Source organism: Papaver somniferum, chromosome 10 (genome assembly GCF_003573695.1).
Source record: "Papaver somniferum cultivar HN1 chromosome 10, ASM357369v1, whole genome shotgun sequence".
NCBI lineage: Eukaryota > Viridiplantae > Streptophyta > Magnoliopsida > Ranunculales > Papaveraceae > Papaver > Papaver somniferum.
Window position 1 is genome coordinate 26,414,775 of NC_039367.1, and position 24,479 is coordinate 26,439,253.

The following is a 24,479-nucleotide window of genomic DNA, read 5'->3' on the forward strand; positions in this document are numbered from 1 at the left end:
CTTCAGTTCCTACAATCCATACATTATCTCATTTTCTTGTTCCCCTTGAATAGAAAAATACAACAGAAGCTCAACATTCTCATCCTTGAGAAGTCAATTGGGGTTCTGGAATACAAGAAATTCACTCCAAACATGAATTGAGAAGTTAAACTGGTATTGAATGAAGATGGTGCTGGACTTTATGGCAATAGGGTCAAATTCCCAGATGCAACCTTTGTCAAAATCGACATTGCCAGTATATGCCGTATTTGCTATACATAACTGTCAATTTGTGATGCACATATATTAGGAGGCCGCATACAATTTTAAGGTAACAAGAGCAACAACACCCACTACTTCTGCAACATTTATGAGATTTTAGCTATCATCTTGCATGCATTTTGTAAACCTTAGAATATTACAAGTTTTTCTAATTTGACAATAAAAAATGTGTGATGTTTTCATACCATAGAGACCATCATACTGTAAATTCCCAACCAACCATATAAAACATCAGAGTTAACAAAAATGAAAGATAGAACATGTACTTGACAATGATGAACTAAATCCCCGTCTCTGGAGAAAATTTTATATCTAAAAGAAAATTCTTGCCCTATGCATCAGACTTAACAAAAATGATTGACCATCCACTTGACAATAATGAACTAAATTGCATAGAGCCAAATGAAAATTCTCGCCCTATGCATTGACAACAAAGACCCAAAAACAGCTTTCACTTCCCAAACAGCTTTCACTCAAACAGTATAGCCCTGCGGGATTGTACTAATGTCCATATGCTTCAACCGAACTACTGATTCTATATGACCTTTCAACGTATGAAGCTCTGTCAACCTGCAGTAACAATTCACAATAGAAAGAAACAAAGTACATACATATAAGTAAAAAAACTGACTAAATTCCTCAAATTCACCATATCACAAGTATCAATAAGCTGACACCTACCGAGAAATCTCAGCTCGTCTTATTGCATCTTCGGCCATCAGATTGGCATCAGCTTTATTGGTACGATTACCAAACATTTTTTCGGGTGGGTGCAGTCCATGTAAAGTCCTCTGATTATGTGCCCACTCAAGCTGACGTGCTTCTTTCCCGAAATGTTTTTGTCTGGTGAATGTAGTCTGAAACACAAGCAGTGTATTAGACATGGAACAGAAAAGTTTTCTTTAAAATAGTTATTTATTACTCATACAAGAAAATTATGTGAATAAATGTTGTACGTAAGCGCATACCCGTTTTTCAGTAACAAGATCCCAAGCCCTTCCACTCAGAGCATAGCGAGTTAGGAACTTGATCATGTCAAGGGGTATGTAGGTGACTAGATTATAAAGCCAAATAACGCCAGCCCAACCCCAACCGATCCCCTGAATTGCTGTAAAGCTCCAGCCAGCATAGACTGCAATGAACGTTGCAGCCTACACATGAAAAACAAGTGTAAGTGGATATTCTCCTGAGTTTGATGCCAGCAAGAAAGAAAATGTGGTGCAGAAGAGAGCCTACCAGCTGAGCAACAAAGAACGCGGCTACGAGCAATATACCAGGACGCTCAACGAAAGACCAACTACGTGACCGTGTCACAAATATTAGGGCCTGGCTGATAGTGCTCACTTGCAGGTATATTGCTGATGCTTGTTTTTCTAAATTATCTTGGCTGGTACCTTTTAGGCTAGGAACCTTGAAATACATCTACAGTTTGCAACAAACAAAAAAGCAATGTCAACAAAGAACACCTAATAGAAAAGATGCATAAATACTTTTGAAACACAAGGAAAAGATAGCACAGGGCCTCTTACATGAAAGAAATCTGTTCTGAACGCCATCCAAAAGAAAAGGACGGTCATCATTGCTAAATAGCTTCCAAGAGCTATACCAGTCGCAAATATTTCTGACAGTTTCCAGCTATCTGGTAGAGGAGATGGCTTCACCCTATCCTTTGCAATTGTCATAATAGTACCTAAAAAAACAATAAGGATTGTACCAAAGAAGAACCTTTAGAATTAAGAAGAAAATACTGAATTTATTTGAAATTGGAGTCATGAGACAGAAATCAAAAACAAGGTTTCAAGTGCGGAAATACGGACTGTCATTCAGGATGGCAATGATTAGCACCATGAAAGGTGGAAAATCAAACTTCCAGATAAGGGTAAGCAGCATGAAACCAAGCTGTAGTAAGAAACCGCATATAAGTGACCAATGAAATGTAGGAATATAACTTGTATAAGATATGCACAACGATGAATAGCAAAGGTTAACAGATAACTTACCACAATACGGATTGTTATGGAAACCGCGTAAATCTGCAATGCAATTTCAGTCAATTTCAAAACAGCTAATAACTTAAAACTGATTTCAATCTTTTCGTCACGATTAATTCAACATGTAATAAGCGTTATAAAAATAAAAGAAAAAATGGGTCTCCCTTTAGTATGGAAGCGCCTTACTGTATAGTTTTTCATTCTCTGAAAGATAACTCTACTGGTCAATACTGCACTGACAATAACACTAAGACCTGGTTCGGTCAAGACAATATCAGAAGCACTACGAGCTGCATCAGTGGCATCAGCAACGGCTATTCCAATGTCAGCCTTCTTGAGTGCAGGAGCATCGTTTACTCCGTCACCAGTCATTCCACATATGTGTTTCCTTTCTTGCAAGCGCTTTACAATCTCATATTTATGCTCTAAAACAGCAAGCAAACATCAAAACTTTACGCATATCAAGGACATAAGTTATTGCGGCCTGGTCCATATAATATTTCATTTACAAGTTCTGAAATTATTTTAAAAAAAGTACAAAATAAGTACCAGGGAAGACTCCAGCAAAACCATCAGCTTTTTCTATCAGCTCGTCAATTGGCAGCGCCGCAATCGATTCATCCTTGTTGTTGCCCAATAGAGCAGATGAAGGAAACATGTTAGTCCCCATTCCCAGACGGCGTCCTGTTTCCTTTGCTATTGCTAGTTGATCACCTGAGAAATCACAAGTATTAATCAGTAAGAATGCAGATTAATCTTTTTTACAAAAATGATAACAAGCGGCATATGATGACAACGCCTGCATTGTTTAATACCAAACAGTGAAGTTTCAAAAATATGATTCGCGGTAATAATAAACAGAATGATGTCAATTATGTGCAATCATGTGCATCACAAGTTTGAATCAGTAATATCAAGCTAAAAAAACATTCTCTTCAACTGAATATGTTGTGAAAGATACTTCTATTAGAAAGCCCCACCTGTGATCATTTTGACATTTACACCAAGGTCGAGGGCCCTCGCTATCGTCTCTCCACTGTCATGTCGAGGAGGATCGAAGAGAGGCAAGAGACCAACAAATTTCCATGGACCTCCAGGGCTCTCCTTCCTCCCTTCTGGAACTTCCTGGAAATCAAAAAGCATATACAGGATAATGGCACAAAAGATGAGTGACAAATGCCAAAGAAGCACCAGGAAATAGGAGGCTGAGAGGAGAGTACCTGATATGCTACAGCAAGTGCCCTTAAACCTCTCTGCGCATACTTATCTATCGCGTCATGAACCCTACGCTCGATGCTAGACTTGTTATGTGCGAGATGCAGAATCTGACATGTCAGTCATGAGTCGGGGAAAGTGATGAAGAACCAGTATGCAAAAGGCTTGTAAGTGAGATGTACCTGCTCTGGTGCACCTTTGCTGACTCGGTGCATTTTACCTTCATTATCAATGTACGTCAGAGCTGTACGCTTATCGGTTGGATTGAAAGGGAGGAAGTGAACTTCTTGAACCCCAGCTCGCGCCTATTGGTAGAGAAAATAAAGAAGAAAGGCCAAATAAAACAGAATATTAGTAAGTACTTACTAACCAATTTGTGTTGAATTAATCTTATGGTCCATCATTTTCGCTTACCTCTGATGCATCATCTAGCATTCCAACTATAGCAGTATCTATCGCGTCTTGGTTTTCAATCCTGGAGGCTCGGGGCCGCCATTAGAATAACAGTAGCTGGATTTACTCCTTCCATGAAAACCTGAGCGAGGTATAAAATGCTCAAGGTACAAGAGTAGGAAAGGAACAATAGAAAGAAACAAAAATGATTAAAAAAAGCTAGACATCATTTTTTCACTCAACAAGAAACACCCCAGCCACTTAAAGAACTTCCGAACCTCAATAAGATTTTTATCAACTGAGAGTTTGTTCAGTGTGAGAGTTCCAGTCTTGTCACTGCAAAGTACATCCATGCCAGCCATTTCCTCAATCGCGGTCATTCTCTTGGTGATAGCCCCCTGAAAATGATGTTCCAATAGCACAATTAGCACCAACAAAATCTATTAATTAATAACATCACATGAAACATAACTCTGAACCAACCTGCTGAGACAAGCGATGAGAGCCAATTGCCATTGTCACTGAAAGCACTGTAGGCATGGCTATGGGAATCCCTCCAATCAGAAGAACCAGAAGATTGTCAATCCCCGTACGATAAGCACGGTGTTGAATTGGGTACATTACGATGATCTCTATTACCATCCCAACAGCTATTGAACATATGCAGAAATTCCCAATTGCAGTCAAAACCTGAGCATCAATTAACCAACATCAAACCCCAAGTTAAACACAACGATAAGGTAAACAGTTACAGTGAACGACAACAAAATGTGAGAGTTTCATTGGAAAGTTCCTCACCTTTTGGAAATGACCAACTTGGTTTGTAGTATCCACTAGGTGCGCAGCTTTTCCAAAGAACGAATGGACTCCAGTAGCAATCACCACTGCTTCTATTTCACCCTGTTTACAAGTTGATCCAGCGAAGACGCTATCCCCTGCGTTCTTCGTTACTGGTAAACATTCGCCAGTAAGAGCAGACTGCAACAACAAAACAGAATAGAACATCCAACAATTATAAACCAACATAATTCTATAGATTCAACTTCCATTCATAAACTGCAATTGTAAGACTAAACACACCTGGTCAATTTTCAAAGGATCTCCATCAAGTAGACGAACATCAGCAGGGACTATATCACCAAGCTTGATACTGACTATATCTCCAGGAACGAGAACAGCCGCATCTTCCTCTTTCCACCGTTCACCACAAAGGACCTAATTAAACAAACACAACAAGTTATGATCTGATTAACCATGGTACATTCATCACAATAACACCATCAACATTCCCACCACCACCAACACCACCCACCACCATCATCCATTAATTCGAAAAATTAGGAGAACCCCAAGATGCTAAACCAGCAGTAATAAACACCCCCACCCTACCAACAACACCAGCTACCCTCACCACCCACAACAATCATCCATTAATCAGAAAAATCTAGAAAACCCCAAGATACTAAACTAGTAATAAACACAATCAACACCATACAAAACCTAAAACCAAGAGAGGCAGAAGTGGGTTTCACCTTAGCTTTAGGAGCAAGACGAGCCATCAGACTAGCAGCAGCATTTGCTGCGTTATACTCTTCAAAAAAACTGATAGTTGAGTTGATTAAAAGAAGTACAGTAATCCCGACGAAATCTTGCCAATCCGGTGGTTTACCCTGCAACAAACCCAAGTGATAGAAATTAACACACAAGACAAACCCAAATCCAAATCTGTACGCAGAAAGAAAGTAGTACTAGTACTAATGGAAAACCTGTACAGAGTACTTACTCCTCCATAAGTAAGGCCTACAGCCATAAGAGCTGCTGCCTCCATTACCCACGACAATGGATTTCACATAAACGAAAAGAACTTCAACACCATATTCTCCTACACACCAAAACAAAGATTAAGCGAAAAAAGAAAACTCTAGATGAAAACAACAAAAACAGAGAGGAACCCAATCAACAAAACCTTCTTCTCTTCAAGTTTGTTGTAACCAAACACCGCTAATCGCTGTTGAGCTTCTTCATTAGAAAGCCCTTGTTTGTTACATCTCAAACTTTCAAGCACTTCTTCAATAGGTATCTCCTCCTGTAAAAAAAAAACGAAAACCCACGAATCAAAAACCCCAGAAAATCAAACATAGAAGCTCAACAAGATGAAAAACAAACAAACAAACAAAAAAAAAACAACAGAGAAAATCAGTAGAAATTTTTGAGTAGTAGTACCAGGTCAACAGATTCTTTGAGGATTTCCTCCATCACGCCATGATTTTCATCCATTCTTCCTTCAAAAACCCTGATTATAAATAATCTTACTAATAAACTACTCAGAATCAGAAGAAAAACTCAGTATCAGAAGAAAAACAGAGCAGAGACCATGGAGGAGAGAAATCAAGAAGAAAAATCTGAGAACAGCTGTATTATATGAAGCGGGGGGGGATTTTGAGCAGAGGAGCAGTAGAGAGAAGAAACAGAGGCAGAGTAGGACTGTGAGAGACGGTTAGGAAAAAGGGGCGCGGTGGGTATTGTGGGGATATTTGACAAAAAGAGAGAAACGTACGAGTTTGATTTGTTTGCGCACTCCTCTCTCCTGCTCTCCGGTATTTCATGATATTCCTCTCTCGTCGTCCTCCTTGATGTGTCTTGTCTTTGTGTGGAGTATGGAGTCTGTGGAAAGATTGGAAGGATCTAGATTCTTTTCAGGGCTGGTTTTGTGCCTTTGGAAAGGCCAGGATTCGAGTACGTGGAGGAATGAAGTCTCATGCGCCAATGGGACTGTGTATGCCCTTGGGCAGTTGTTGTGGGTGTATCCCATCTTGTAAAATATTTGGGGGTCATGAGTCTTGGTGCATGTCATGTCACATCTTGCTTTTGACATTTCTTATGTTAGTCTCATTTCTTTATCTTATTCTTTATGTTTGTGAGAGTTGAACAGTTTGGGGGGTTTTTCAGAGGTTTCTGAAAATGGATGTTTTTGTTTAAATAGGGTTAAGAAGGGTCCTAGGGATAGCTCACTATGTACATGGTCAACATATGTGGTAACAGCCAGAGTCCAGTAAAGGAAAAAAGAAATTTATGAGGGGTTTAGTAATGGGGGCATGGGGTAAATAAGATGGTGACACGTGTCATTATATTTATGAGAGTCGAGCCTTTTTTTAGAGTTCTACACATGTTTCCAAAAGAATCTATTATCGGGGTTTAGAAAGTCTCGGTCTTTTGACCATTTCGGGGGCTTAAATGCTTTGGGGAGGTAAAAAATGGTTAGGGGGACTCAAGATATATCAAAAAATCAAAAACACTCTTACCTAAATTTTACTATTCATTAAAAAAAATAAAAATCTATAATCTATAATTTTCTTCTTCTCCTTCTCCTCTCATTTACAAATCATGATGATCATGATGAAGATCATTAAAAAACAAACTAAATCTACTATCTTCTCCCCATCCTTCTCTTCTCTTCATAAATTGTGATAAAGATGATGATCATAATTTCATCACGATAAGAGCGATGATCATAAAGAAAACCCAAAATTATTATCATAAATTCATAGATATAAAGATGGTGATCATCATAAAAAGAACCGACTAAGAAAACCCACAATTTATTTTTGCTTTTAGATGTTTAAAAAATATGATTCCCTGAATTTCGGATTAAATAAATAAATTCTGAAAGTGTTTACGGCTGGGAGTTCTTAGATTCCCTACCGAAAGTAAATTTTTCGGCTTGGTTATCCCAACCGAAATTAGTTTTCTGATTTTTGGGGGTTTCCAGAATCAATTACTGCTGGGAAAACCCAGCCGAAACTCCAATTACGGCTGGGAAAACCCAGCCTTAACTGGTTCTAAAAACAAAAAAAATAAGAAAAACGATCTAGGCTAGGAATTCTTTATTCCTCCGCCGTAAATAAAAAATACGACTTGGAACCCCATCATTTCCCAACCGTTTTTCGTTTCTACGGTTGGGTCGACAAATTATCCTAGCCGTAACCGCACTTTCGGCTAGGTTATGAAAACGAAAAATCTTTCGGTTGGGAAAACCAAGCCGAAATATGGATTTTCGGTTGGATCGACAAACTATCCCAACCGTAATCTTGATTCACGGTTGGGAATCTAAGAACTCCCAGCCGTAAACATCTTCATAAACTATTTCTTTTTACCCAAAATTCATCGAATTAGATTTTTTTAACCATTTAAAACAAAAATAAATGGTGGGTTTTCTTGGTTTTTTCTTTCTATGATTATCATAATTTTTATCATGATATTTGAATGAGAAAGAGTAGGAGAAGAAAATAGTTTTGGGTTTTCTTTATGATCATCATCCTCATCATGATGAAATTATGCTCATCATCTTCATCAAAAGTCTTGCTTAATCAGTCATTTCCAAAAAAAAATCCCCAATTTTTTTTTCCTCTTCTTCTCTTCCCTCTGATTTTTTATTTTGTTTTGATTTCATCTAAATTAAAGAGATGAATTAGTCTTAATTGATTTTCTAATCATGATTAATAATGTTAATCAAGTTTATTATCTAAAATTATATGGGATCATATTAGTCTTTATATAAATATATGATGAGGGATGTCCCAATTAGTATTTGGTGACCCTAAAAAGCCCCCAAAAGACCAAGACTTTCTAAGCCCAATAATAGGATTCTTCTGAAAATGTGTTTTTGTTTAAACAAGGTTTCGGAGTAGTGGGTCAAGGACTCAAAGGTCACGGGGATAGCTCACTTTGTACATAATCTATTTATTATCGGAAAAGCAAGTCTAGTAAAGTGGTTAGGCCGGTTTTCATGGGGTGGATAACCCACCCATTTGCCATGCCAGCAACTTCCCTGGCAAACTGGCCGCGCCACTATGGTAAAAATGTTAAGCGAACGAGTCTCCACCGTTTGGTTGATTTCAAATCTCCAACGGCTCTTTCTCCACCGCTATAAAAATGTGACATTCACACACAAAAATTACACCAAATTTTTTACATAAAAAATTTCTATCTTTATCTATATTATCTTTAAAAATGGCAAAGCTTGAATCCCAACTTGATTTGGGTACTGAACTTGATTTTTCCGGAGTGGTGCTTGAAGCCGCCATTAGTAAGATATGTGAGGTTATAAGGAAATAGGTAAAAACCAAAGAAGTCTACAAGTTTTGGATATTAACCAAATCAAACCTCCAACTAAGAAAAGACAAAGAAAAGTTCAAGGGAAGGAAAATTTGAAGGCAAAGAAGAAGATAAACAAAGGAAACTTCGTTCATGAACTCATTGATTGGATATTTTGTGAAATGAAGAAGGTAAACAAGATGAAAAACAGTGTCCCAAATTTTACTTTTAAAGTCTTTATTGTAAGTTATGTCATTATCTAGATGAATAAAAGAGGTACTAATGTAAATTAAAATTCTAAACTTTTAATGAAAGATGCACTAGTTTTATATTAATAATATCTTAAAATTAAAATTTGGTACAAATGAAAGATGCATTATATTTGGGCAGCTAATCTAAACTCATCATATTTGGGCAACACCCTCGAGATAAGATAACAACCATCGAATTGAAAATCTTTTCCCACTATGTTGCGCCATTCGAGCCGACACATTTGCTCCACATCAAATGCTTTTGGCCATTTTGTCGGTTTCGATAGTTTTCAGTAAGTGCAACAACAAACAACTTCACATCATTGCGGATTATTCCGAAGCGATGACACAATCCATTTGCATCTCAATTATTGAGGTTCAATGTTTCTTCTTGAAATCTCTGAAATACGCGACTCCATACGAACTCTTGTTGTTGATGTTGTCCATCATTGACTATATCTTGTATAACAAAAACATAATGCCTGCAAATGGATTCATCTTCAGCTACGCCAAATTTGCAAGATCGAACTCGAACTGACATGTTGAGTTTGTGGAGTGAAAGAATGCAGATTGAAGAAATGGTGTGAGTTGAAATGAAATTTGATATTGCATTTATAGGATGATGAAATGATGACCGTTAGATGAGATGGTGCAAGCGGTCGAGTCTAGACCGCTGGCGGTGGAAACTACACCTACCGGTTTTTTCTACACCGCTCGGTGCAAACTTGACCTGGCCTGGCTAAGTGGAAAATTTTCCACTTAGCCAGGCCAGTTTGCTTGTTTTCCAGCTCCATTGTGGGTGCAAAACTGGAAAATCTATTGATTTGCCACACCCATAGGAACCGACCTTATATGTGTCTAAGGTGTTAATTTTCCTGGCTAATTTGGGGCCTATAAGAATTATATGGGGACTATTACTACGTGACAAAATAAGACATTTTGAAGTAAAATGGGAAGCCCCTCATCAAACTCTTTTTAAATGGCTAATTTATCCCCCATTAATTAGTGTTAATTCGGGTGATTAGTACATAATAAAAATATCATGTTAGATGCGAAATTAACTTGTGTTAATGAATCATAAAAACATGAAAAAAAATTAAAATTTTGACTTTTTTTAAGAACACAACCCAGAGTCGGTTTATGTTGACATTGCTATCAACCTATTGTGACTTCAAAAAATATATAAATTTTTTGAAACTTGCTTTTACCCATAATCGGTTTATGTGGACATGAAAGTCAACCGATTATCCATAATCGGTTTATATGGACATGAACATAAACCGATTATGGCTAACTTTTTTCCTTTTTGTTATTAAATTATGTATTGTTAAACATCGGATAAAACTAAAATTCATTCTACTCCATATATATAAATATAAATATATATATATATATATATATATACACTGGAGTTAAGAATGAGAATGACTTCATACTCATTTTCACATCGTTTGAGAACTCATACTCGTTTTCAGTTCGAGTATAAAATTATACTCGTTTTAAAATCATACGCATTTTCAATTTGGGTATAAAAATATTTTCACTTGTACTCGAATTAAAACTGAGTATGAACTGAAATCAAGTATTAACTGGAAAAAAATGGATTAACCAGAATCAGGGTTTATGTGGTCTTCCACATAATCCGATTATAGCAACAAAAAAACGTATAGAAAATTTGGTATTTCTCATAATCGGTTTATATGTAAGGCACATAAGACCGACTCTTGATTTCTTTATAAATCCAAACTTGGACCTAGAATCGGTTTATGTGTGCATTAGCATAAACCTATTGTGGTTGATGTTCATCACATCAACCCATAATTGGTTTATATAAGCGTACCATGTACACCGATTCTGGAGAACATCAACAACGATCGGTTTACATTAATCAACCGATTCTGGTTTGGTTTCTGGAAATGTTGATGAGAAATTTCTTAAATCACTGATAAATCCCTCTTAAAAGGATGTACTAAAGGGATTTAGCTCGATCACTCGAATTTATTTGTCGCTGAAATATTGTCCGAAAACCAAAAAAAATGGAGAATTAAATTGTTGTTTTTTATTAGGTTTTAGATTATGATTTTGATGGATTGAGTTTTAGTTTTTTGATTGAAGATGGTTAATAGAAATGTTTAGGATTTAGTATTTGTTTTAGATAGTTGGAATTATTAAATTTGTATAAGGGTAATTTAGTATTTTAATACACTTTTGACACCCCTTATCCTTCTTTGTTGAATGGATGGAAAAAACCATAGGCCCCAAATTAGCCAGGTTAATTTGAGTTCGAAATTTTCCGTATTCTAACTTTTGTTTTCATATCAAATAAGAAAAAGAGTAACTTGGGGTTAGCTCTCTTTGTAATTGAGTGTATATCGGGAAAGCAAGTTTATTTATTAATTGAGTGTATATCGGGAAAGCAAGTCTAGTAAAGTGTGTATATGTGTCTAAGGTGTTAATTTGAGTTAACTTACTCTTTCGGACCCACGTGTTTGGTTTTTTTCGTTGACTTGGTCAAAAAAATGTGTCGCAGTTTACATGTTTACCCTTGAAAACCCTATTATACTTATCACAAATTCAAAATCTCATGATTCTTACCACAAGTAAACAGAAAGGAAATTTTTTTTGCCTGCCTCAGGGATTGCTAAATGAGAATGAATATTAGGGGTAAGTGAACGGTTTCAGTGATTGAACTCAGGGAAAAGATGATGGAGCTATAGTTGATTGAACTTAGGGAGAAGAAGAAAGTGATTCCCCTATATGTGAGATTAGGGTTTTAGTGAAAGTCGATGATGAAGATGAAGATCATGACTCTGAGATTAAGAGAAATGGAATAGAATCAGGATAGCTGACCGTCGTGGTGTCAATTTGTGTGTTGATTCAAACTCAGCAGATATGGTAAGTTGAATTTATGGTTTCTTAAATTAGCTCTGATTTCGTGTGAAATTGATTTAGAAACTGAGCTACTTGTGATGGGTTTGTTCTTAATCGAGGTATGTATGGATGTATAGGGTTTAATTTTAGTTCCTATAGAAAATAAAATTGGGAATTATGGTTCATCCTAAATTATGGTTAATTGTTTTGGAAATGGGACTCTGGAGGAAGAATTGAGTTACAAGGAACATTTGTTGATGAGGTTTAGGTCACAGATGAAGGACACAAAGAAGTTGTTGATGTGGTTCTTTAGATTGGTTAGTGAAGATATGGGGTGTTGTTTGTTGATAAGTGCATATTCATTTGATTTTAGTGTCCATTCCATACTTGTTTTATCTATTATTCTTGCATATTTTCGTATTATTACTCTTGTTTTCTCTTATTTTCCTCTATTAGGTGAATCATCCAGAAAGGAGCTACAAAGTGCTGAAAAGAGCTAGGAAGAGAAGTATTACAAGTATCCAAGTGCCCAAATCCAAGAGAAGTGGAAGAAGTGCGATAAAAGGGAGCAAAACACTCAAAATCAAGAGACGGGAAAAATACCAAGCTTAACTCATTCAACTTCAGGATTTCTCATCACGAACTTGAAGAGAATTGAAAGAGGAAAAGAATGCAAAAAGAATGAGGTCATTCCGAGTTAGGACGAAGAAGTTGTTTCCAAAACAAGCTTTTTATCCAATACCTTAAGCAAGTATGCAAACGAGTACGCATACTTAGTAAGTATGCAAACGGGTATGCATACTTGTGAAGGCCTGGGGTCACGTTTGGGGTCGTTATTTCGCATTTTCGGGTCGGGTTCTTGAACCGAACTAAATACTTGAAGGCCAAGCAATGTAGACGTATAAAAATAGGTATTAGGCCTTTCATACATGATTGATCAATCTCATATCACAATCTAGGGTTTATTCTATATCAAAAACCTAGGGTTTATTCTATATCAAAAACCTAGGGTTTACCCCTTTAAGGGGAAACCACCAATATTCATCTTCTTTGCAATATAAGTAGCTAAATCCTTTGTTGATTAAGGATGAATCCAATGCTCCAAGCGTGAAGCTTTATTAATAATACAAATCTATTGAGAGTTTTTATCATCATCGTTTGCCTTTACCATATCTATGGTTTATGAATGATTCTTAGACTGATTTGGGATGTATACTAGATTAGTCTATTGATTGTTCTATTGCTAGTAGAAGTTATGAGATAAGTAATCGTCGATTAACTCTCTACACAAGTAGAAATCGCGAGACCTTACAGAGGGATTATGTGGAGCAATCGTGTGTGAAGACAACACCAGCAAGTAAACTTTGATCTAAGAGTTTAACTACTGAGATTAACCTAATTCACAAAGCTTAAAGCGTTCGATAGGATTACACCTTGAGTGATCTACTACTTAGTGGTTCGTTGGATAGAATATGGTAGTCGAGAACTACTGTATCCAGTGATAGAAGGAGTTTGGGGGATAACACTGATCTAGCTGTTATTCTAAGGTTGGTGATGAATGGTTCTTATGAACGATAGATATGTATATTAATCCAGTTATCGCTCGGTAACGGCGAAGGATTCCTTAATCATCTCTTTTCTTTATTGTCTTTCTATTTAACTTACAACCAAATCCCCTTGTTATTTAATTTGTCTTGCTGATCAAATAACCTATCAATTACACAACACTCTCTGGGAACGATCTCTTGCTACCGCTATATTACTAGTTAATTAGTGGAAAATATCTTTATTAATTTTTTATGCCTACGACATCCCATCAAATTTTGGCGCCACTACGGGGAGTAGTTGCTAGTTGCTTTGTTATTTGTTTAGCTTGTTTTTATTTTTGTTTTGATTTTCTTTTTCTTGTGAGTCGTCATTTTTCCTTACGGAAATAATATGTACAGAGCACAAGATCAGACATATAATTATGGTAATCAATATGGTTTTCAATCTCATTCATACGAAAACTACCAACAATCCTATGGGTATAATCAAAACCAATATTTTGGCTATGATCAATATCCCAAGGAACCTTATGGATATTCTCATACATGTCAACAACCTTATGACGGGCATGTAAGTGAACAATCACAAGGATGGGAGGATAGTTATGCTATTAATCCGATTTCTTCGAGTGTTGTAGAACGAATGTGTACTATGATTGAGGAGTTTCAAGGACAAATAATTCAATATTACCACAATCAATATGAGAAGTTCCAAGAAATTTAAAGGAATGTGGATAACTTAAAGTTACAACTTGCTCAATTTTGGGAGACAAGGAACGAAGAAGAAGTTTGGCCTCAAAACCAAATTAATTTTGAAATTCCTAACGAGGACAACAAATATTTTGAAGATGAGAAACCTTTGGAAAGTTCACATAACAATGATGAAGTTATTCCAACTCCGGATCGTAATAATGATCATTCGCCTATTCAAAAGGAGGAGCCTTGGTACGACCGAACCATTGTTATGAACTGTGTGACATACTCAAATGCATATCAACGGTGCAATGAATATTCGAATTACAATGTTTTTAGGCTGGTTGATTGCAAGAAGAAGACCCGATTATCTCTTTGTCGGAGACTCATAAGGAAGACCCTAGGATTTGCATCAATGAACTAGAATTTTTTGGGGAGGATTCCGATTCTGATGACTAAATTGTTGAAGAGATTGAGATTGATAATGAAACCAAATTGATTAAAGTCGTGGAAGACCCAATTGAGCTAGATAACAATAGTTTGATAGAGGACCACGATATACTTGAGGTAAATAATTCATTGGAGATGATTAATGAGGATCTGAAACAAGGTTTGTCTAATCCTTTGCATAATTCTATATCTATTGATCATTTTCCTCTCATCGAAGTAGATTCTAAAAGAGTTGTTAACCCAACTTTTAAGAAAATACCTCACTTAAAATTGGAGTTGTGTGCTTTAAAAATTTTAACGGATTATTTTGCTTCCAAGTATCCACCACTTGATGTGTTTGATTCGAGTAATGTGTAGGTTGATGGTTATTTTCAATAATTGTTGTAGTAATAGGTTCGTTGAGACTTGTGAAGGTTCGATTTTTAAATTAAATTTCAAAAGCTAAACAAAGATAAACTCAAATAAAGTGATATCAAGATTTTAAAACTAAACCAAGACTCCGGATTCCACTATTCCTTTAACTGATTGGTTGATAAAAACTATTTCAAGAACTATTATTAAGTCCTTTTTTTTACATTAACTCACAAATATCTATAAGGTTTCCAAACATTAAATTGTGATCCCCAAGCATGAATTATTTCTAAGCATAAGACATCAAATTGATTCACAACTAATTAAGAAAAAACATATATTTAAAGTGATCTTAGTGAATTAAACTAAATTAATAATAATTGAAATTATAAAACAAAATTACCAATCATGCATAAGAGAATAGTTTCCTCCGTTGCCTTGGTCACCAGGAACTTTTAGCGGCTCATCATGTAGGAAACAAGCTCAAAATGATTTTTCATTGCTCAAAAATTGTTTACAAGATGAATAATGCAGAAACGATACATAATAAGCGTCATAGAAGGAAACTATACTTATAAACTGTTATAGAAAAACATTCGCTAAGGTTACAATATAAGACGCTAAAGAACGACAGTCTTTTGGTGTAGACTGTGCTTCCTTTTCTCTTCCTCTCTGTTGATGATCAAAAGTATCTCTGCAGCGTGCTATTTCTCTCCCAAACTCTCGACAACCCTGCACTATGCTCCCACATGCCTTTTTATACTCGACAGGCACAAGAATAATGTCTCATTAACTCCTCAAATCTTCACCATAAATCGCAGTAAATGAAATATATTCTCGGGTTGTTTTCTTTCCATTCTTGTCTTCCGACGTTGTCAATCAGTGTTTACACTCTCCAATCATGCTTCCAACACATCAAAGAACGAGTCAACACGTTGAAAACACATGCAATCCTTCCAAAACTACACCAACAGAATCTCGAGTATCATTCAAGCTCTGTTTCACTTCAATCCCGCGATTCCAACCCATGCTTTTCGATTCTAACACCATTACCACTCATGTTTAGTTAAAGCAGGATATTCCACGTCAATTCCAGCGATTTAATCTCGCCAAAACTCCTTAAAATCTTTCATTGAACTCTCGGGTTTTTGCGACTTTCTGTTTTCTTCAAACCCGAGTGTCCAGCCAAACTGGATCGAAACCAACACATATATCTTCCCTGTCTAGCCCAGGGGAATAAACCCAATCAAATTCGGACGTTGAATCTCCATGAATCCACTTCAAAAGCCGAACCCTAATTCTGCTAGTTACAGCAACAAAATTCCCGTCAAATTATGGAATTTAAACGAAGAGGATGAGATGCCCCTATCCTGAACTGGAGTATGAATAGCAGTTGTCGCCCCTGGGGTGTAAATAGTAATTGAGGCGCCCTTCAGTAATTGAGTACCCCTTAACCAAAGTGGGAGTCCGCATAGCAAATGTCCTCCGGGGGTGCTCCGCATAATTTTTCGAGCCGATTTTTCCAAAAATGTTTATTTCCCAAAAATACCTTAAAACACACAAAACACCATAATAAGTACAAAATCGAGTACCAACATAGAGAAAATTGAGGACAACTTAGACACAAAAATGTGTCTATCACAGGTTCACCAAGCTGAGGAACTTTTTGAAGTTCCCGAAAACTATGTTCTATATCCACTTTCGAGTGTAGAAAGGACTAAGTGTGGGGAAACTTCAGTAGAGTGATAGCTTCATTATCTATATTTTGTGATAATGTTTTTGTGAAGCTTTTATTTGAATTTCATATTGTTATTTGGAAGGATTATCAAACTTTCAGATTACTGGTGTACGAACGATAACAATAACATCGGGATGACGACGTTAAACTAAGCGCTACATGGGAGACAACCCACCGGTTTTGTTATCTCCATCCCTTTTTTTTTTTATTTTTCTTAGTTTTTAATATCATATATAATATTGTATTCTCATATTTGATTTTACAAAGTCCTATATCTATAATGAAAGTTTTGACGAAGCAATTTTCGTCAGAAAATCTGACTGCGTACTTGTTACGAAAACAGCTCTCGAGACTTCATACGGAGTCCGATTTGAGTGGTTAACACTAACTTTTAAAGAGGACAGACTCACCTTTCTTTTCCAAAATAAAATCTGAATTTGGAGTCTGTTAAGTTGGAGAGATAGGCCTAGACATTTTAGTTTCGGTATTTTTATAGAACTTTTTCAGGTAGCATGTTTGTCATTCCGGAGACCATAAAAGTCAGACCGTTTATCGGAACACTATGAACTTTTGAAACCTCATATAAAAGACGTAGGTGAACAACTTTTGTTTAGGATGTTTTTCCTATTTTCCTATCCATTTGTACAGTTTTCGAGTTTTTCAGGGTTGTTATGTCAGAAATCAGAATTTTGGGTTTTCAACATTGAGGACAATATTGAGTTTAAGTGTGGGGGAGTAGTTAAGCATGTTTGCTTTGCATATAAAATAAATAAATAATACTCTTTGATTTCTTGCATTCTTGAGACTTCATATTTTTGAGTCAATTATGAGTTATTTAGGATGACACTCTAAACCTTGTTAGGTTGAAACACTTCTTACAGTATAGATTGAGTTCCACTTTATCGTTCTAAAATCCTTATATATATGTTCATAATTGAATGCGAAACTCAGTTGCTAAAAATGGCATGGTAGTCGTTTAAAAGATTCATCCTCGCAATTAATCATTACTGAATCACTTTCTTTTTATTTTTGCAGTTATATGTTTCTCTAAAGTGATTTGGTGGGATCCCGATACTGTCGTGGATATTGTAGCAAGGTAATCATTGGTTGAGTAAATAAAAGCTCCATAGACAATTGTCTTACGCTCATAAAGAGTGAGCCGGAAAAAAAAAGAAAAAAAAAGAAACACCAGGCTTTCTTCCTCGCGAATTCAGAAGGATTCTTCTGATGCAGTACCTCAAGTTTCGCTGGATGTTACTTCGTCTTCTTCCCCCCTGGCTTGTTGAACGCTGGTAATGCAGAGTATTGTCATTGCCCCTTTAAGGGTTTTGATAGATGTAGTGATGGGATTAACGGGAGGGGGTATGTTAAAGGGTCGTTTCCCCGGTATTTGCAGGACAGACATCTCTGCAACGAAGACAACATGACTGTTTGCAGAGAACTAATTTCCACGGACTCTAGGGTATACCAGGCTTAGGTGAAATCTCTCCGTCACCTTCGTATGTGGCTCTGCGGAAAATTTATGCAATTACATGCTTGGAGATTACCCTGCAAAGATAAGGGGGGTGTTTTTCATGGTGATGTTGTTATCGAGCCTGCAAATGGAACTACCACAGATCTTATTTATGGTTTGCCTAAACCAGAAGATGTTTCCATTGCGCCTGTTGCAGTGAATGGGGTTGATGCAGTTAGTGAGAACGTTGCAGGAGAGACTGAAGTTACTATATTTACATTGGAGCTGTTGAACTTGGCGTTTCACGACTGTATCTTGCATCCCTCAAGCTGGATTTCTCGAGAACTCTCAATTTCTTCCTCGACCAAGTCTTGCACAGTCCAGCTGATCTTTCAACTTGGATTAAGCTTCTTCTTCTCCCCATTGGTACATTGCAGGTGTATGTGCCCAAGTGTTCCGCATAGGAGAAATCTGGTATGCGAAGGAAGCTACAGATTTTGGCCTTTAACCAGGCTCTTTTAGACTGGAAAGATAATACCGGTTGTTTAGCTTTGATGCGAAGATTGTTTCAATAACCTTTCCAAGAGCCTCGTAAACAACCAATGAAGAAGCGTGACGGAGCCAACTTGACTGCCTATAGGAAGAAGATGAGTTGTGGGAATTTTTCAGCGGAGATCCGTGTGTTATATTCCATTGGTGCATCTCCTCGCAATGAGTCCACCTTCGCTGAATTACAAATGAAACATCCATCAGCTCCGCCCCCTTTTATTCCACCGGAAACTGTTGGTGTTGATTCAATTGTGGTTGATTCTAAGGTTGTACTTGGTCCCATCAAGAGTTTACCAAAAGGAACTTCTTGTGATCGAGACTGTTTGCGTGCCCAACATTTAATGGATGCTTTGAATGGTGCGGCGACAGCAGTAGAGACGAGTTGGTGTTTTCTATCACATGTGTTTTCAATTTATGGTTGGCAGGAAAATGCCCCAGTGGGTTAGGTGAGTTCATTGTTGTGCACCCCTAACACCAGTATTGAAGTCGGGGGTGGTCTTAAGCCCATAACTATTAGTACCATTTAGCGCAGGTTGGTTTCTAAGATAGATGCCTTCTCCGTTGGCAAGGCCATGACTGCTTATTTGGGAGATTATCAATTTGGTTTTGGCATGCCCGTTGGAGGTGAGAGTATTTTACACGTTGTAAATAACGTGATGGATTTGGAAGGCCAGTCCTCCAATATGTCAATGCTTCTTGTTGACTTTTCAAATGCTTTTAATCCGGTAAGCCGGTCTCATCTTATTAAGGAAGTTCGACTCCATTGTCCAGATATTTCACGTTGGGTGGAATTTTGCTATAGTCGGCTTGCTAGACTTTATTATGATCAATATACTCTGTCCTCCGCACTTGGGGTTCAACAAGGGGACCCACTCGGTCCATTGTTGTTTGCCTTGACACTTTATCCACTTGTGAAAACCATTGCCTCTCAATGCCAACTTGATTTACATGCATGGTACCTTGATGATGGGAAAATTATTGGGGACACCCTTGAGGTTCCAAATCTTTGAGGATTATAGAATACGAGGGCCCGAGTAGAGGTTTGCATCTTAATATAAAGAAAACTGAGGTCTTTTGGCCTACCGTTGATCATAGAAGTTGTGATGATGATGTTTTTCCTCGAGATATTGACAGACCTACTAACGGGGTTAAACTCTTAGGGGGGGGGCAGTGAGTTTGGATTTGAATTTTATTAGTGATATGGAGCTGGCTAGAGTTCACAAGAGTATTCAGCTAATGTGTGCCATCAAAAAACTCAAAGACCCTCAGAGTGAGATGTTATTGCTTCGCAAATGCACCGGTGTTTCCATATTGTACTTTGTTATGCGTACTACCAACCCTGCAGCTCTACAACAAGCCAATGAATTGTTTGATGATCATTTATTTCAGTACTTGAGATTCTTGGTCACAAGCGATGGTGCGGGTTTTGGCCCTTTGCAACAACGGTTAGCTACTCTCCCTATCAAGGAAGGTGGCCTCGGCATCTACACTATGGCAGACACTCGTAACTATTGTTACCTTATTCTTTTCAGATAAAGGTTCTGCTTATCAGTTGTCTCTTCAGAACTTCATCCAGGTATGTGGATTACCTTCTAACTATTGTGTTGATGATACTGACCCCTCCCCCTTCTATGCATTCCCTAGCAGTCACTTATTTTGACGCAATTAAGAAGCAAATACCAGTCCAATTTGTAATGTCTGCAAGAGACTCTATTATGTGGCAGTGCAATCGTATTAAGCATGATCAAGATTATCTTTTAGCCGTACCCATTAGTGGTATGAATCAATGCCTTGGTCCAAGACAGTTTCGAGCTGTAGTTTTCTACCGCCTTGGTATCCCTCTTTTTGCGGAAGGTGGTTTATACTCCAGTTGCAATAGGCCCATGTATATCTTCGGTGATCATGCTCTTCATTATTCCAAAGATGTTGGGATCAAATTTCTACATGACCTGGTTCGTGATGTAATTGCTGATATATGTTACAAAGCTGGTGTTCCTGCACGCAAAGAAGTCTCCCTTGGGTTTTTGTCTGATGATAATAGAGACTTGCGCCCTGCTGATGTTCTTGTTCTTAACTGGGATAATGGCCAAGATGTTTGTATGGATGTTACTAGTGTCTCGCCCTTCACAGGCGAAGACGTTCGTGATTTTGCCCCCGGTCAAGCTATCTCCAATGCTGTAATGCGCAAACGTAAAAATACTTGGATCAATGTGTTTCACATGGATATGGTCTGGGTGTCCTAGCCTTTTCCACTTTGTGGGAACTTGGTGATGATACTTTATGTTTAAGAGGTTGAAAAATTGTCTAGTTAGTTTTGATGTCAGTAGTGGTGTAGGTAAATTTCTTTTTTATAGATTATGGGTTGCTATTCAAAAGGGTGTTGGTGCACAGCTTGTTGCTAGGATGCCAACCAAAGTTTTATAAACTTAATTTCTTTATTAAAATTATCAATATCATGTTTCATATAAAATTCATTTTATCCAAAAAAAAAAAGAAAAAAAAATATATATAAGGCTCATCTTCATTTATCGACACTAATAAGTGATAGGTCATGAATTGCGGACTAATTATAGTCGATAAAAACAAAAACCTATCATAAGTATATAGTAAGTCAAAATACTATTTATGAAGTTCTCGACACTTGGATAGCAGTATGTGTGAAACGTTGTCTCCGTCGCCTAAACAAGCGTGGAATGCAGGTTCCAAGGAAACTATCACATACTTGCTGCAAAGGAACATGCGTTTAGAAGTATCTAATCATGTGGTCGAGTTAAATGGGTGCTTCTCTCAACTATTGCGCTATAAATAATAATCCTTCGGCGACATTCATACAAGTATTGTGGGTAACATCTTTCAATTTAGTCAACATTTGCACACTTCACTTTTCTATTTTCATTTTCTTATCTATCCATGTGATTTCAGTATGCGAGTTTTGTGGCAAATGTTGCAACAAGTACGATGACTATCTTAGTAGAGATTTGCAATCAGGTTGAATGTCACACGTAAGTAATTTCTTGTGTGTGATGATTGAAATGTATGTGGGATGTTTGCAGCTAAAGAACTTTTGCAAGCTAATTATTTGGGTTTTTACTTTGTGTCTATCCTTAGTGGTTCTTCCAAGGTGAGAAATTTGAGTAGGTTTTTTGGGTATACCTCTTGTAAACCCTCAGGAGACTATAACTCGTCCACTAGGGACACCTAGGGGTTTAAAGGCTTGTTATACATGCTAAGTGCAACCATTTTCTCAACAACATGGAGTTGTTGTATTTAGGATTAGTTTTATTTAGTTTGTTCGAGGACTAGCAAAAGCTAAGTGTGGTGGAATTTGGTAAGTGCATAATTCATATGATTTTAGTGTTCATTCCATACTTGTTTTAGCTATTATTCTTGCATATTGCCGTATTATTACTCTTGTTTTCTCTTATTTGCCCCTATTAGGTGAATCATCCAGAAAGGAGCTACAAAGTGCTGGAAAGAGATAGGAAGAGAAGTATTCCAAGTATCCAAGTGCCCAAGTCCAAGAGAAGTGGAAGAAGTGCGACAAAAAGGAGCAAAACACTCTAAATCAAGAGACGAGAAAAAGACCGAGCTTAACTTATTCAAATTCATGATTTATCATCACCATATTTAATATAATTGAAAGAGAAAAAGAATGCAAAAATAATGAGGTCATTCCGAGTTCGGTCGAAGAAGTTGTGGCCAAAACAAGCTTTTTATTCAATACCGAAGACAAACAAGTATGCAAACGGGTACGCATACTTAGTTCCGAAAATTTCTGCTGGAATTTGAGATAAGCATACTGGTATGCATACTTATCAAGTATGCATACTTGTGAAGGCCTAAAGTCACGTTTAAGGTCGTTATTTCGCATTTTCGGGTCGGGTTATTGAACCGAACTAAATACTTGAAGGCCAAATGTAAACCTATAAAAATAGGTATTAGGCATTTCACATATGATTGATCAATCTCACATCACAATCTAGGGTTTATTCTATATCAAAAACCTAGGGTTTACCCCTTTAGGGAGAAACCACCATTATTCATCTTCTTTGTATTATGAGTAGCTAAATCCTTTGTTGATTATGGATGAATTCAATATTCAAAGAGTGAAGCTTTGTTAATAATACAAATCTATTGAGAGTTTTTATCATCATCGTTTGTCTTTACCTTATCTAGGGTTTATGAGTGATTCTTAGATTGATTTGGGATGCATACTTTTTTTTTATAACAAGAGAATTTTGTTGCTTAACTTCTATCAGGTTCATAGAACCTACTTAACAATGTATCCATACAAAAAGGAGTTCAACTGAATTCCTCTAAGACTGATTTGTCTTTTCTAAAAAACTTGGAAATGGAATTAGCTAATTGATTAGGAGATCTCCTGACATAACTGATGAGTGCTAAAAAGTGCATATTTCTATATATTTTTCTTGGCATTTAACTCATCTTTTGTGCGTTAATTCTACATTTTATCCCATATTATGTATTTTCATTGTTTTCAAGAATAAATATTTTTCTTAATTAATTTTGCATTTTTAGGTAACAAATAAAGTTAGATAATTGCGGAGCGGAAAAGAGCAGAAAAGTAGTGAAAAGCCAAGAGGAATCACACAAGGAAGCCGCGAAGAATGTTGTGCGCAAGACCAAAAGGCTAGAAATGGGCTTGAAGAGGAAGAATTGTTCTTGAAGAAGATATGGGCTTGGCATACCCAAGGCCCAAAACCCTTACCCAAACCCATTTTCTATATCCATACCCGCCTCCATTCCCGACCGTCAGATTGGATCGCATCTGCATCCTACGGTCGCTTCTTTACTTGCGCATCAAACCTCGATACTTCTGCTTAACACTACAACACCTAACTCCATCTGGTGTCGTTAATTTTGTTGTATTGTATAATCCAACGGTCGCTGCAGGATCCACTTCATCTCACCGTCAGATTGATCTTTCATCTCCATATCCCACGGTCGAGATTCGCCAAACATCGAATTTGATGAGCCTGCTCAACACCCAAACAACCAAATACCTATACCCGCAAAACAAACAACCCCTTCCTCAAACCCCATCGACTCCATCTTCTCCCTCACCCTCTGCAGCACCACCATGCTCTGCCTCTGCCACCACCACCAACTCCGTCTGCACCTTCCATACCGCCACCACTATAAACCATCATTACCAACACGTTCACCATCCTTCTATCAACTTTTTTCATCATTTCCAAACCCTATTTTTCTCTGAAACCCTAGGATTAGGGTATGATGAAATAAGTTAGGTTAGAAAATCAATTGGGAGTAGCAGGAGACGCAGGAGAAGAAATTGAAGAGTGGGTGAAGATAATTGATTGGATTCAGATATTAGGTGAGACCTAATTTCACTTTTCATGAAACCCTAGTTTTCTGATTTTGGGGGAAACTTGCATGTATAAATTGAGACTGTGGGTGTTGTTGTAGAGTGATGCCTGGATTAACCAGAGCATCAGTAGAATAATTTTAGGTTTCCTTTTGTTTTGCAATTATAATTTTCAATCCACTGTTAGTATAAGTTGTTCTTTAATGTTTAGTGTTTCAATTTCAATATCAATGTCTAACATGTTCTAGCTTTACTTGTTAGGGAATGGATGAATC

The 24,479-nt window shown here is 37.1% G+C and overlaps 1 pseudogene; it reads right to left on the reverse strand.

Moving 5' to 3' along the window:
• Positions 1-598: 598 nt before the first annotated feature.
• LOC113315262 lies at positions 599-5,728 on the reverse strand (annotated as a pseudogene).
• Positions 5,729-24,479: the final 18,751 nt, after the last annotated feature.